The following is a 13245-nucleotide window of genomic DNA, read 5'->3' as shown; positions in this document are numbered from 1 at the left end:
GATCAAAGAAACTTTTTGTCCCGTTGTTTGCTATTGGCCCTAGGTTGAATACAGAAATATTTTTCCATAATTAAAAAAAAATGTTAATTCCCACATATCTCATATGCCAATAGTTTTGTTTATCGGTAGGGTTAAATTAGTCTTAGATTATTATTACGTAGTCTTTCTCCATCTCTGTACTCATAGCAGCAAATGTTTTCATCTCAAAAATTTCATTTTCTTTATGTTGCTGTCCTGCATAGAAAACTTCGATGGCTTCCTTTTGTTCCAAACCAAAAATGTATAATACAAATGTGGGGAAGAAACCCACAATGCCATACCTTCTTGTATGTACTTATACTGTGGATTAGTCTATCACTTCTCCTCAAAACCAGGTAGAGGTAAAAATCAATGCTTTCACAAAATCCACAATGAAGCCATTATAAGAACAGTTTGCCATCTTTGTGAAAATAATTAAGGCCCATTGTTTGTAGTATAGAAATCAGTCAATCTTTATATATACATAATGTTATATTAATTCAGGCATAGGGACAAGTAGTCTTGTGGCTACAGCATCATATACAGATGTGTATTTGTTTTTGTTTTTTAATTTATTTATTTTTGGCTGCGTTGGGTCTTCGTTGCTGCGCGCGGGCTTTCTCTAGTTGCGGTGAGCAGGGGCTACTCTTGGTTGTGGTGCCCAGGCTTCTCATTGTGGTGGCTTCTCTTGTTGCGGAGCATGGGCTCTAGGGAGGGTGGGCTTCAGTAGTTGTGGCACGTGGGCTCAGTAGTTGTGGCTCGCAAGCTCTAGGGCGCAGGCTCAGTAGTTGTGGCACACGGGCTTAGTTGCTCCGCAGCATGTGGGATCTTCCTGGACCAGGGATCGAGCCCCTGTCCCCTGCATTGGTAGGCGGATTCTTAAATTTATTTATTTTATATTTATTTTTGGCTGTGTTGGGTCTTCGTTTCTGTGCGAGGGCTTTCTCCAGTTGCAGAGAGCAGGGGCCACTCTTCATCGCGGTGCGCGGGCCTCTCACTGTCGCGGCCTCTCCCATTGCGGAACACAGGCTCCAGACGTGCAGGCTCAGTAGTTGTGGCTCATGGGCATAGCCACTCCACGACGTGGGATCTTCCCGAACCGGGGCACGAACCCTGGTCCCCTGCATTGGCAGGCGGATTCTTAACCACTGCACCATCAGGGAAGCCCAGTAGGGGGATTCTTAACTACTGTGACACCAGGAAGCCACAGATGTGTATTTGGAAGGAAGAGATGGGGAATGTGGGCAAAGAGGCCAAATTGTAAAGGAATCTTGTAAAGCCATTCTAAAGGCTTTGCCTATAGGGGGCCATGAAAGGGTTTTAAACAGGATAGTTGCATGTTCAAAACTATATTTTATACAGATCACTTAGACAAGATAGGGTGAAAGCGGAGAGCCTGGAAAGAAGGAAATAATTTAGGAGGTTGTTGGCAGTATTCATTGTGAAAGATGATTAGGGTCTAGACTAGGAGACAAGCGATCAGAGGATAAACATTGCAGAGGTAAAATCAGCAGGACTTAGTGGCACTACAAATTCTGGACTCATACAAACCTAGCTTTGAATGTAGGCTTTCTCATTTATCAAGCTGTGTGACCTTGGGAAAGTTATTTAACTCCTCTGAGTCTGTTTCTTCATCTATTAATTGGAAGATGGTAATACTACCTATTTCATGGGATAGTTGTGAAGATTACATGAAATAACACAGTGGACATAATTGCTATCATTTGTGAGCTTATCATTATTTATGATCATTAAATAAAGAGATTAATCACAGGGGTGGGGGGGGGTTACAAGCTAAATGGTGATACTGGCTACATTATTAGCCAAGATAGAAAGGGGGAAAGAAAGAGGAGGCAGGGACAATGTGGAACAATAAGTTCACTTTGTCCTGTTTAGCCAAGTAGAAATGTCCATAAATTAGTTAAAATAAGTAAAATGCTTAGAAAAGCATTTGTTGCCATATATTGGCCCATAGTAATATATAGTATATACATTACCTGTTACTATTAGCAACAGCAGCTGAAAATGTAGTGCTGGAGTTGCGAAGATAAACTGGGACTAGAAACTACTTTCTCAAGTGTCTAGCCTCTTGGCAGTAAATAGTGGAAATGATAATAATTTCTCACCCATAACTTTGCAGCAAAATGAAAAAAGAAAACTTGAGAATACTGACATATAGTGGATGTTCAGTAAAGAAAACAGAGATCTCAGAGATGGGGTAACAGGACATGTTTCCAAAAGAAGGGGCAGAGGCAGAAGTGTCAGTCTGCACAGATCAAAAATTAACTGAAAGCCTTGTGGGTTGGACAGCCACTAGAAGAACAATGGAGTGAAGAAGACCAGAAAGTGATTGTTGAGTACAAAAATACTTGTGCCGTCGGTGTATGTTTGGTTTGGTTTTGGTTCTGAATGGTTGGCACGTGACCATGTTGGCAGGCAGGATGGCAGTGAAAAACGAGTGCTTAAAGAAGTGAGAGAGGAGGAAGGGAGTTCCCTCGTGGTCCAGTGGTTAGCACTCGGCTGCCATGGTCTAGGTTCATTCAGTACCTGGTTGGGGAAATAAGATCTCCCAAGCCCCACAGCTTGGCCAAAAAAAATGAGAGAGGGGGAGAGGGAAAATCAAGCTGAGTTCTAGAGGAGATAGGAAGGTAGGGCATAGAGAACACAGGTGGACAGATGCCTTTTTAAAGGAATAAGGAACATCCCTCTCTCTAAGAGTGAATAGTAGCCCCTCGCTATCCATGGGGGATTGGTTCCAGGACCCGCTTGGATACCAAAGTCCAAGGATGCTCAAGACCCTTTTATAAAATGCTGTAGTATTTACTTATAACCTATACACAACCTCCTATATACTTTAAATCATCTCTAGATTATCTCTAATACCTAATACAATGTAAATGGTATGTAAATAGTTGTAAATACAATGTAAGTGCTATGTAAATTGTTGCCAGTAAGCAGCAAATTCAAGTTTTGCTTTTTGGAACTTTCTGGAATTTTTTTCCCCCACATATTTTCAGCCCTTTGTTGGTTGAATCGCTGATGTGGAACTGACAGATATGAATGGCCGACTGTACTACTCACTGATTTATAGCATCCGTTTATTTCTGCATATTTTAATTTACATTATGTCTTATTTTCAGCCCTGCACTGTCTCTACTTACTTTCTTCTTTACTTATGTTCGGTTGACTTAATTTCTCCTACTAAATGGCACCTCTTTCCAATTTTTATATATCAACTGTTTTCTCTTTTGTTTCTTTTGTATTACCAGAATATATTCTGGTTTTACTTTTTACCAGCAGATTACCTATTTTTCTCCAATAGAAAACTAATGACAAAAAAAGATGAGATGGTTTAATCTTATTCAGTTCTTCTCATATCCTTTATTAAAGGTACAAACTTTGTTATAAGATAAATAAGTACTAGGGTTATAATGTACAACGTAATGACTATAGCTAATACTGCTGTAGGATATATAGGAAGGCTGCTAAGAGATTAAATCCTAAAAGTTCTCATCACAAACACTTTTTTTTTTTGGCTTTCTTATTGTATCTATATGAGATGATGGATGCTAAGTAAACTTACTGCGAAATCATTTCACAATATGTGTATTTAAAATCATTATGCTGTATACCTTAAATTTATACAGTGACATATGTATATGTATATATTGTATAAATACAATTTATGTATATTTATAGAGTTATATCTCTATAAATTTAGGGGTGGGGAATTCTCCCAAGGTGGAAGTATCTAACAAATGAAATAAAATGGAAGCACAAAACCAGAACTAATGTATAGTCTCAACACTATTCCCTAAAGAGCAACAAAGAGGGTGGAAATTATTTGGACAGCAGGAATAGGAGGGATGGAACTGTCACTGGAAGTTCCCCAACCAGTTAAAATTGTCATTTTTAATTTAAACACATCTCAAGTACTTATGGCTTCCTTGTGAACATCAGGAGTTATTCCTTAAATAGCTGGTGCTGTTTTTGAAACTTCAGTGTGTTTCCTTCCTGGAGATAAACTTCTAACAAAAACTTCTTCCTTTCTTCTAAAGATAATATCAAACGTTTTCTGGGTACTATTCTAAGTGGAAAGCCGACTATTGAGTCTATATTTAGATATATTTAGAAAAGGGAGGGGGGGAACCAAGATTCAAACAGCTGCTTTAGTGGATCAGCACTATCACATAGGCTTTTAAAATATTTCTATAACTCAACTTTCATCTAATTTATATCAGTACAGAAATTTATGACCTTTTAGCACCTGTTTTGAGTTCTTGATTTGTTCTGTGAAGCATATTCCCTGAACTCCTGTGGCATTTCCTGATGATTTCTCATAATTTAGCAATTTATGTACTCTTATATTGTTTACTGTAATGTATATTCTTGAAGAGTCTGGATTGGTGCATAGTTCTTTGTCACCCTTTTTTATTAATTGTACTTGACTAAGAGAAAGAGAGACCCCAAATCAGTGGCTTTATTAAACAGTTCAGATTTTATTTTTTTATTGTAACGAGAAGTCCAAAAAATAGGCAGTTGCTGGTGTTAATTAGAGGGTACAAGGATATGAAGAGGTCTTTGAAATGTCCTTGGCTTTTCTCATGGTCACAAGATGGCTGTTGTAGTCCTGGCCAACATCTCCATCTTCCAGGCAGCAGAAAGGAGGAGGCAGGGAGGAGAATGCTTATTTAATAAGCAAAACTTTCTTCTTGCATGTCACTGGAGGGAACAGTATCGTATGGTCATCCTAACTGTAAGTGAAGCTGAGGAATTTTTTTTTTTTTTGATCGAGCAACTTGCCACCCTCTGACAAAATTGAGATTCTATTAGTAAGAAGAAGAGGAGGGTGTGTATTAGGTAATTACCGGTCTACCATACCACAGCACAGTGCCCGTTCTTTTTTCATATCATTGACTATTCAGTAAATATTCAATACTTAATCAAATGAAAACACCTGTATATAATATAATATTACCAGTGGTCAGTAGGCTGGTAGAAAAATAGAGCATTCCAACTATTCCAAGTATTTGGTAATACAGCAGTAGAGAATACAGATTCTGAATAGCTTTGATCTTCTGTCCACCCCAAGAGTAAAGATTTATTCATTCACACCTGAAATATCTAGATCTTAAACAACTCCTGCACATGACCACTGCCATCATACATGCTAATGAGATTTAGAAGCTAATCTCCCAAATATGTCACAACTAGCTTAAAAGCTAAAGTCCTAACAGTACTTCTAGAATGAATGAATATAAATGTCTTAAGAGAGATCAACAGAAGGCTTTGTGGAGTTCAAAGGAACAGGAGATGACATTGGGTAATGTTCGATGTATGTGGTGGTATTTGAGGGGTAGCAATCATGATTAGTCCAATTTGAATAAAATATATTGTCAAATAAGGAAAATACATTAAAATCTTAACTTTGGCAAAGAAAATATCCAAGGTTATCTTGAATCTCCAAATTTGGAAGTATGGAAATGTTTCTACCAGGCATATGACTTTGTCTTTTCAAAGCACATTTGTCATGTTTCCTGTGTGTTATCCTCAAGCAGCAAGTTAACCACATTTTCAACTTCAGTGAAAAGTGTGATCTCTTATCTAGCGAGGCATTTTTATATTAGCTATAATAGTTCCTGAAAAAGTTTTAGCTTTACAAATTTTTTTTTGCTTATTCCTTTTGTTGTGAATTCATTTACATGACAGACAGCCACCCTTGAACCAGATACTAATATTTTTAATTTATTCAAGAATTTTGTTTTCTGGCTAAAAGCTGTCATATCCTTAGATCCTTTTACTTTCTTCATTTAACAAGCTCCCCCCCCACCCTACCCCACCCCATGATTCTGAGGCTTGCAAAAGTTTGAGAACCATTGAAGTAAACAATTCAAATACTTGCCTTCAGCAAAATTACAAATTTTACAAGTCACAAGACTTCCAAGTCTTGTGCTCACAAATAGTGAAAATTGGGGCTGCCAGAAATTACTGTGTGAAGAAGAGAAAGCAGAGTGATGAGGATGTAGAAAAATGGGCACTTTCATTTACTCTGGAGGTGGTATACATTGGTTAAATAAATAACAGTGCATGGTTAAATTATGGTGCATTTGTATAATAAAATATTGTGCAGCTTTGGAAACAAAAAAGTAAATCTGCATGAGTTAACATTTTAAAAAGCTCAAACGAGTTGGTCAAGAGGCACATGAAAAGCTGCTCAACATCACTAATTATTAGAGAAATGCAAATCAAAACTACAATGAGGTATCACCTCGCACCAGTTAGAATGGGCATCATCAGAAAATCTACAAACAACAAATGCTGGAGAGGAAGTGGAGAAAAGGGAACCCTCTTGTGCTGTTGGTAGGAATGTAAATTGATACAGCCACTATGAAGAACAGTATGGACTCCTTAAAAAACTAAAAATAGAATTACCATATTACCCAGCAATCCCACTACTGGGCATATACCCAGAGAAAACCATAATTCAAAAAGACACATGCACCCCAATGTTCATTGCAGCACTATTTACAATAGCCAGGTCATGGAAGCAACCTAAATGCCCATCAACAGACAAATAGATAAAGAAGATGTGGTGCATATATACAGTGGAATATTACTCAGCCATAAAAAGGAACAAAATTGGGTCATTTGTAGAGACATGGATTGATCTAGAGATTGTCATACCGAGTGAAGGAAGTCAGAGAAAAACAAATATTGTATATTAATGCATATATGTGGAATCTAGAAAAATGGTACAGATGAACCAGTTTGCAGGGCAGAAATAGAGACACAGATGTAGAGAACAAACGTATGGACACCAAGGGGGGAGAGCGGTTGGGGGGTGGTGGTGGTGGTGTGATGAATTGGGCGATTGGGACTGACGTGTATATACTGATGTGTATAAAATGGATGACTAATAAGAACCTGCTGTATAAAAACTAAATAAATAAAATAAAATTTTAAAAAAACAAAAGCTCAAATGAGGGGGAAAATAGCAAGTTGGAGGACAGTTGTGGTTCCAAAAGAGATACATGTATATGCTTGTTATTGGAAATTCTTGAAAAACTATATTAGAAGCTGTTTATAGTTGTTGCTGGTGAGAGTCAAACTTGGGAGAATGAGACTGTGGAGGAAGCCTTCAACTTTTTCATCCTTTAATGTTTCATACTGTTTGAAAGAACATGAGCATGTATTTTATATATTTTTAAAAACTGGTTAGTTAAAAGAAATAACATTATAAAAAGTGTGTTGGGACCACATTGTAGAAGCATCTTTATTATCAGGTGTTTGTAATTAATTTGCTAAAGAGCCTTTGAGTTTGTTTTTCTAAAATAAATAAGATCTGGAATGCATTTTAGTATGAATAACCTGGTAGCTGAGGTACACTGAATTAGCATTACTAGGACCAGGAGGAGAGAAGTATAGGGGAGGAGAAAATAATTTTCCCTCCACCTTTCTAAATTCTCCACTGGGGACCCCATAACAAGACAAACTAACAAGAGAAAAACAAACGGAAGTTCATTAACCTGTACACATGGGCGATACCAGGGGAAAATGAGTAACTTCTGGATGGCTTAGAATTATACCATCTAAAGCTAAAGACAAAAGAACTGTGTGGGAGCTTGTTAAGAGTTGCGACAGAAGAGGAGTATGGCAAGCCTGACCTAGGGTTGATACACAAATTTAAGTGCATTCTCCATTAATATGTTTCTTGTGCTTACTCATCTTCTCTTCGTGGTACAAAGGGAGACACACAAATGGAGATGTCCTTCATAAATGTAAATTTCCATTACAAAAAGGTAATTTCTACTCTGTTTTCAGAGCTTCTCTTGTGTCTGCTGTTTCTTTGAAATAATCATCTCGAAATAATCTTTATGCCAAAGAGGTACACTTTGGGGTGGCAAACCTGCCACTCTGGATGAGCAGGAATTAAAATAAGCCTGAAGTAAAGAGAATGACTATGCTCTCTAGACTGCTGTGGGAGCAGTTCAAAGAGGAGGACAGAAAGAGGATTGCAGAGGTGAAATCTACAGGATTTGAAAGGGAGCAGAATTTGTAATTCCAAAATATGCCTCCGTGGCATTAAGGATTATTTTAGGCTGATTATTTTTTTAAAAAAAACAGCTGACACAAGAGAAACTCTGAAAAGCAAGTTACCCTTTGATAAGAACAATTTACACTTATAAGGGAAATCTCCATTTGTAGGGGTGTCTACCTCTCTCTGTCAGAAAGAGGGCAACAACTGAATATATATATATTATATAAGACCTCTTAAAGGTCTTAACTCCACATTGACAACCGTACCCTTATTTACTGAGCTTTGCCTGAAAACCTGGCTTTCCCCTGCCCAGCATCTTTTGTCTTTAGCTAGAGATGGTATTTAAGGCGATGACTTGGGCCATTTTGAGAGTTAACTCAGTTTTCCTGGGTATCGCTCATGTATACAGGAAGTATACTGTATATGTTATTCAACTTGTTTTTCTCAATCTGTCTTTTATTACAGCAGAGTCTCAGCCAGGAACCTAGAAGGATAGAGGGAAAATCACTTTCCCTCCCCCACAGATTTTATAATTTTGCCAAGTGTTTTGGGTTATCCTTAATTTTTCACAGCAGTTTGAATGTTCCCTATAATTTATGTTAAATCATTTCCATATATTCCTATTTTACTTGTTTTTAAAATTATTATTAAATTAATAATAATGTATTAATAATTATTATTAAATTAATAAGCATACAGAGGGACTTCCCTGGTGGTGCAGTGGTTAAGAATCCTCCTGCCAATTCAGGGGACATGGGTTCGAGCCCTGGTCCAGGAAGATCCCACATGCCGTGGAGCAGCTAAGCCCGTGTGCCACAACTATTGAGCTTGCGCACCACAACTACTGAAGCCCACGTGCCTAGAGCCCGTGCTCCGCCACAAGGGAAGCCACTGCAAGGAGAAGCCCGCGCACCGCAACGAAGAGTAGCCCCCGCTCGCCGCAACTAGAGAAAACCTGCGCACAGCAACAAAGACCCAACACAGCCAAAAATAAATAAATAAATATATTAAAAAAAAAATACAGAGAATCTGAAATCCTATTTTAATCTTTATTCTTCTTTTAATTATAGGTTGTAATTTATATCTTCATGTAATAACTAATTTGAAATCTAATGTCATGAACCTTTCCTGATAGGTTTTCACCCTTTAAAAAAACAGCCATCAGGGAAATTATACAATCCTGTTTTTCTGTCAGCAGGTGGCAGACTTCTCCCTCTGCTATGGCATGGTGCTACATTTCTAAACTATTTACCTTCCTTATTAATGCACTTTTATGTTTACCATCTATTTCTTAAACCTGAAGGGGAGGAGAATATGCCAACACAAAATGTGCCATTTTGGCATGTGGATTATTTGGTGCTGAAGGCAGTCAAGACTCAGCAGACTCAGGAAAGGCTTTTTGCCTCCTCCTGAACTGCCTAAAAATTTAGAAAGGGGTCCTGTACCAGGAAGAGAGCTATTACCAGAGATCACATTTTTCATCTGAGAGACTTATCTGCATAGCAGGACAAATGTTTGTTTACCAAACGTTTGCTCTTCCCCTCTTCTGTGAATTGCCTTCCTCCCCTTTAAAGCCCCAGACTCCTACTTCTTTCTCCTTAGCTCAGTATGGTATGTAAGCCTCAATTGCCTGGCTGTCTTTGGGTCTCATATCTTTGTGGGAGCTCTTGTAGGTATGAAGAAATTTTTTTCTGTGAATCTGTCTTTTTAGTACGGGGGATCTCAGGCAAGAATCTAGAAGGATAGAGAGAAAATTTTTTTCCTCTCCTAAAAACCATTAACCTATGAAATTTAAACCAAGTATGACAGTATTCTGCCATTATAGATGTAAATGCCATTTGTCTACTTTTTTTCAACATATGTTCTTCATTTTCAAGGTGCTAATAGATTACAAAGTTGTTTAGCAGTTGATTGGAGGGTTACTTAATTTGTTTGGCAAGTTCCTGCTTATAATTAGGTGGAAGTAGACGGTCAGAGGTTTAACATGATGTGGGTTCCTGCAACATCCTTCCTGCCTCTGTTGTATCTCCTCTGAAGCCTTGTCGTGGCACAGCCCTTTCATTTACCTTACCTCAAATGTCCCACTCAGAGTCTGGGTTCCGAATACACCATCAAAAAAATCATCATGTTATTATACAGTCAGTCTTCCCCCATGAACAGTTTGTCAGTTTATCTTGATTTCTCTGTCAGTCACACCATTAGCATTCTAGCGTTCTCATTCTCTAAGGGAATGAGACACTTTGATAGAGGGAGATAGGAAAAGTTTGAGAACCTAACCTAGCTTTGAAGCATAGTGAAATGTTGCAAAAAAGAAACCCACTGAAGTTCCCTAAGATAAAAGGGGGCTACACTGCATTAGAACTAGAAAACAATTAGAAACCAATTTGCACTTGGTTAATTTGGCACTGCCTTGTTATCTTGTAACCAGGGAAAAGGAACTAAAACATTGAGGTATCTACTTATGTCCAAGTGTGCCCTGCATGCTTACCTAATTTAATCATTAAAGCACAGTACAGCTGGTAATTATTGTAATTTTCTATCAACTTGCTTTGGAACTTAGCTAATAAATAGCAGAGCCAGCATTCAGTCTGATTATAGCTCTCTCTGAAGCTTTTGAGTAAAGCATGCTTCCAGTTGGGAATGAGAATTACTTCTTTAGTAAGGTGTTGTGTTGCTGATATTTAAAAATTTTGTCTTTCTAAGCTAATTAAATACTTTATTCTATTTTGTCTTTTGTGCACAACTGTGTACCATGCATGATATTGTCATGTGTTCCTAGTTTTGGCAGGAGAAGGAACTCGGTATCTACTGATCCATAATTATTGTTCTGTTTTTCTCTGCATAATATAAATATTGTGGTTTATCTAGTAAAGATACACAGTATTTTCTTTCTTTAACAAGTTATGTTAATCTGTGATCTGACCACTAGACAATCTTGTAAGGGAATGGGGTCGTGTAATAGATGTTTGAGTTTAGTAGTTGGTAAATCCTTGGTTCAGATCTCAGCACTGCCACATTCTAATGGTTTAGCCCTGGACAAATTTCACTTTTGTAAGCCTTAGTTTCCAGTTCTCTAGAGTGGAGAAGATTCACCTAAAAACTCTCCTGCCCCCTGTTTCCTTCAGGGTATCATATTAGAATATGTTCTGTTTTTGTGTTTTTATTTTTCATTTCACTTGTTTTAAATAATTACACTTTGGGAGAATTCCAACAGTATACTATTCTAATATCCACCTGGGTTATTAAGATTAAAAAAGAAATTATATACATTCAGTGTATATAATAAACAAAGCTATTCTTTTCCCAACTTTATTTTAGACATGATGTTCTCATATAGTATATTATTCATTTTAAGTAATACATTTAAAAATGATCTCTAAACAGTATTCCATTTGAGCCCTCAGATTTGGAGATAAAAACTGAATGACTAGTTTTATCATATATCTTTCTTAAAGTTAAAAAGAGAATGAGAAATGTCCAGCATTATGCCAAATTCTGAGCAACAGTTTTTAACCTGAGTACCTAGCACTCTAGAAAACAGTACCCAGCCCAATCCCTGCATGCCTGCTGTCATAATTGTAGATGGTTCAGCTGACCTGGGTAGCACACTTGGAGGCTTGGCATATATCATTTACAATTACTGAGATTTAATTTCACTAAAATTGTATGAGAAACATGAGTTATTGTAAAGGATAAAGCTGTATCTGTTTGACTCACTTTTGAGTCCCCTCTAGTATACTTAGAACAAGCACAGATCATGTGATTCATTATATATTTCAAAATTAACTCACGGGGTCCACAGGTGTGGATTTCCAATCATTTGATTTAGCTTTAGGGGAGTTTTGATGATTAAGGACTCATGAGTACCTGAATTAAGATCCAGCTTTTTACAAGGAATTTCTCCATTTTTAATTATTTACCTATCTTAAACTTAATTTTCCCTTTGATTCTTTCTCTTTTTATTTCTGGTATAGTATATGCTGATATAAAATTAGAAAATCTAGATAAGCAAAAAAAAGTAATCTGCAATTTTCACCACCTAAAAAACCCCATATTTTAGTAAATGTACTCCTTTCTCCTTCTGTACGTATAACTATTAAGTATCATTTTTCCCAAAATGAGACCATACTATAACATTGTTTTTAACTTGTTAAAACAATGTTTAACTTGTTAATTTATTTCTTAATAATAAACTTATACTTATTTTAATGACTATATTGTCTTTGGTATTATATCATATACGGATATCATTAATTATTTAGCAAGTTCTTCATTGGTGAACATTTAGATTGCTTTTCACTTTCTGTTATGATAAATAATGGATCAGTGAACATTCTTGTAGCATCTGTGCGTGTCCATGATTGTTTAAATGGAATTGCTTGATCAAAGCCTTTTGAATGTGCTGCCAGAGGTTACCCTCTGAAAAGGTTGTACCAATTTATATTTTCACCAACAGTATATTTAAGTACCTAATTCTGTATTTTCCTGGGAGTAGATATCTTTTTTTTTTCTGATCTTTGCCAAATGATAGCTTTTTTAAAAAGTATTAATATTTCTATTACTTTTGAAGTTGAACTTTTTAAAAACTTGGTCACTTATTTTCTTCTTTTCTGAACCATCTGAGTTCTTTTTCTTGATTTGCAAGGGCTTTTATAAAATGACTTTCAGCCATGAGAGTATGTTAGAAATATATTTTTCCAAGTTTTTTTGTTTCACTTCCATTTTTGAGTAGTCTAAATTGACCCTCCTTTTCAAACCTTTAAATGGCTCATTAAGCCAATGACTAATTCTTTAGAATGTTTTACTAACCTTGATTTGCACATGACTCATTTATACATTATGACTTCATTCGATAGCCGGAGTAGGAGGAGAATATAGCATTAAATAGTTTGTATAACTTACTCACTAGTTTACCCTCCCAGCCATAGAATGAGGAAGGCTAACTACAGAAAAAAATAGGAAGGCATTATGATTTTGCTCCAATAGATAATTTTCATTTTACCTTCATAAATATTACTTAATATATGCCATGTTCATTTCTTCTAAAGATGTAGTAGCATTATACACACTTTCACTTTCTTTTATTTTGGGACATGTAACTTTTAAAAAATAATCTTTGTTTTCTTCTAGGTATAAGATATTATTCATTATAGAAAATTGAGAAAGTACCAAAGAGTATGAAGAAGAAA

At 36.6% G+C, this 13245-nt stretch overlaps 1 protein-coding gene across 3 annotated transcripts in view; it reads left to right on the top strand.

The window, feature by feature from the left end:
* NT5C3A (5'-nucleotidase, cytosolic IIIA) overlaps positions 1 to 13245 on the top strand; it is a 40701-nt gene that overhangs the window by 1130 nt on the left and 26326 nt on the right. The window lies entirely within an intron of this gene.

Source organism: Pseudorca crassidens, chromosome 8 (genome assembly GCF_039906515.1).
Source record: "Pseudorca crassidens isolate mPseCra1 chromosome 8, mPseCra1.hap1, whole genome shotgun sequence".
Lineage (NCBI taxonomy): Eukaryota > Metazoa > Chordata > Mammalia > Artiodactyla > Delphinidae > Pseudorca > Pseudorca crassidens.
The sequence above is the reverse complement of the archived record's forward strand: the minus strand, read 5'-3'. Positions and strand labels throughout refer to the sequence as shown.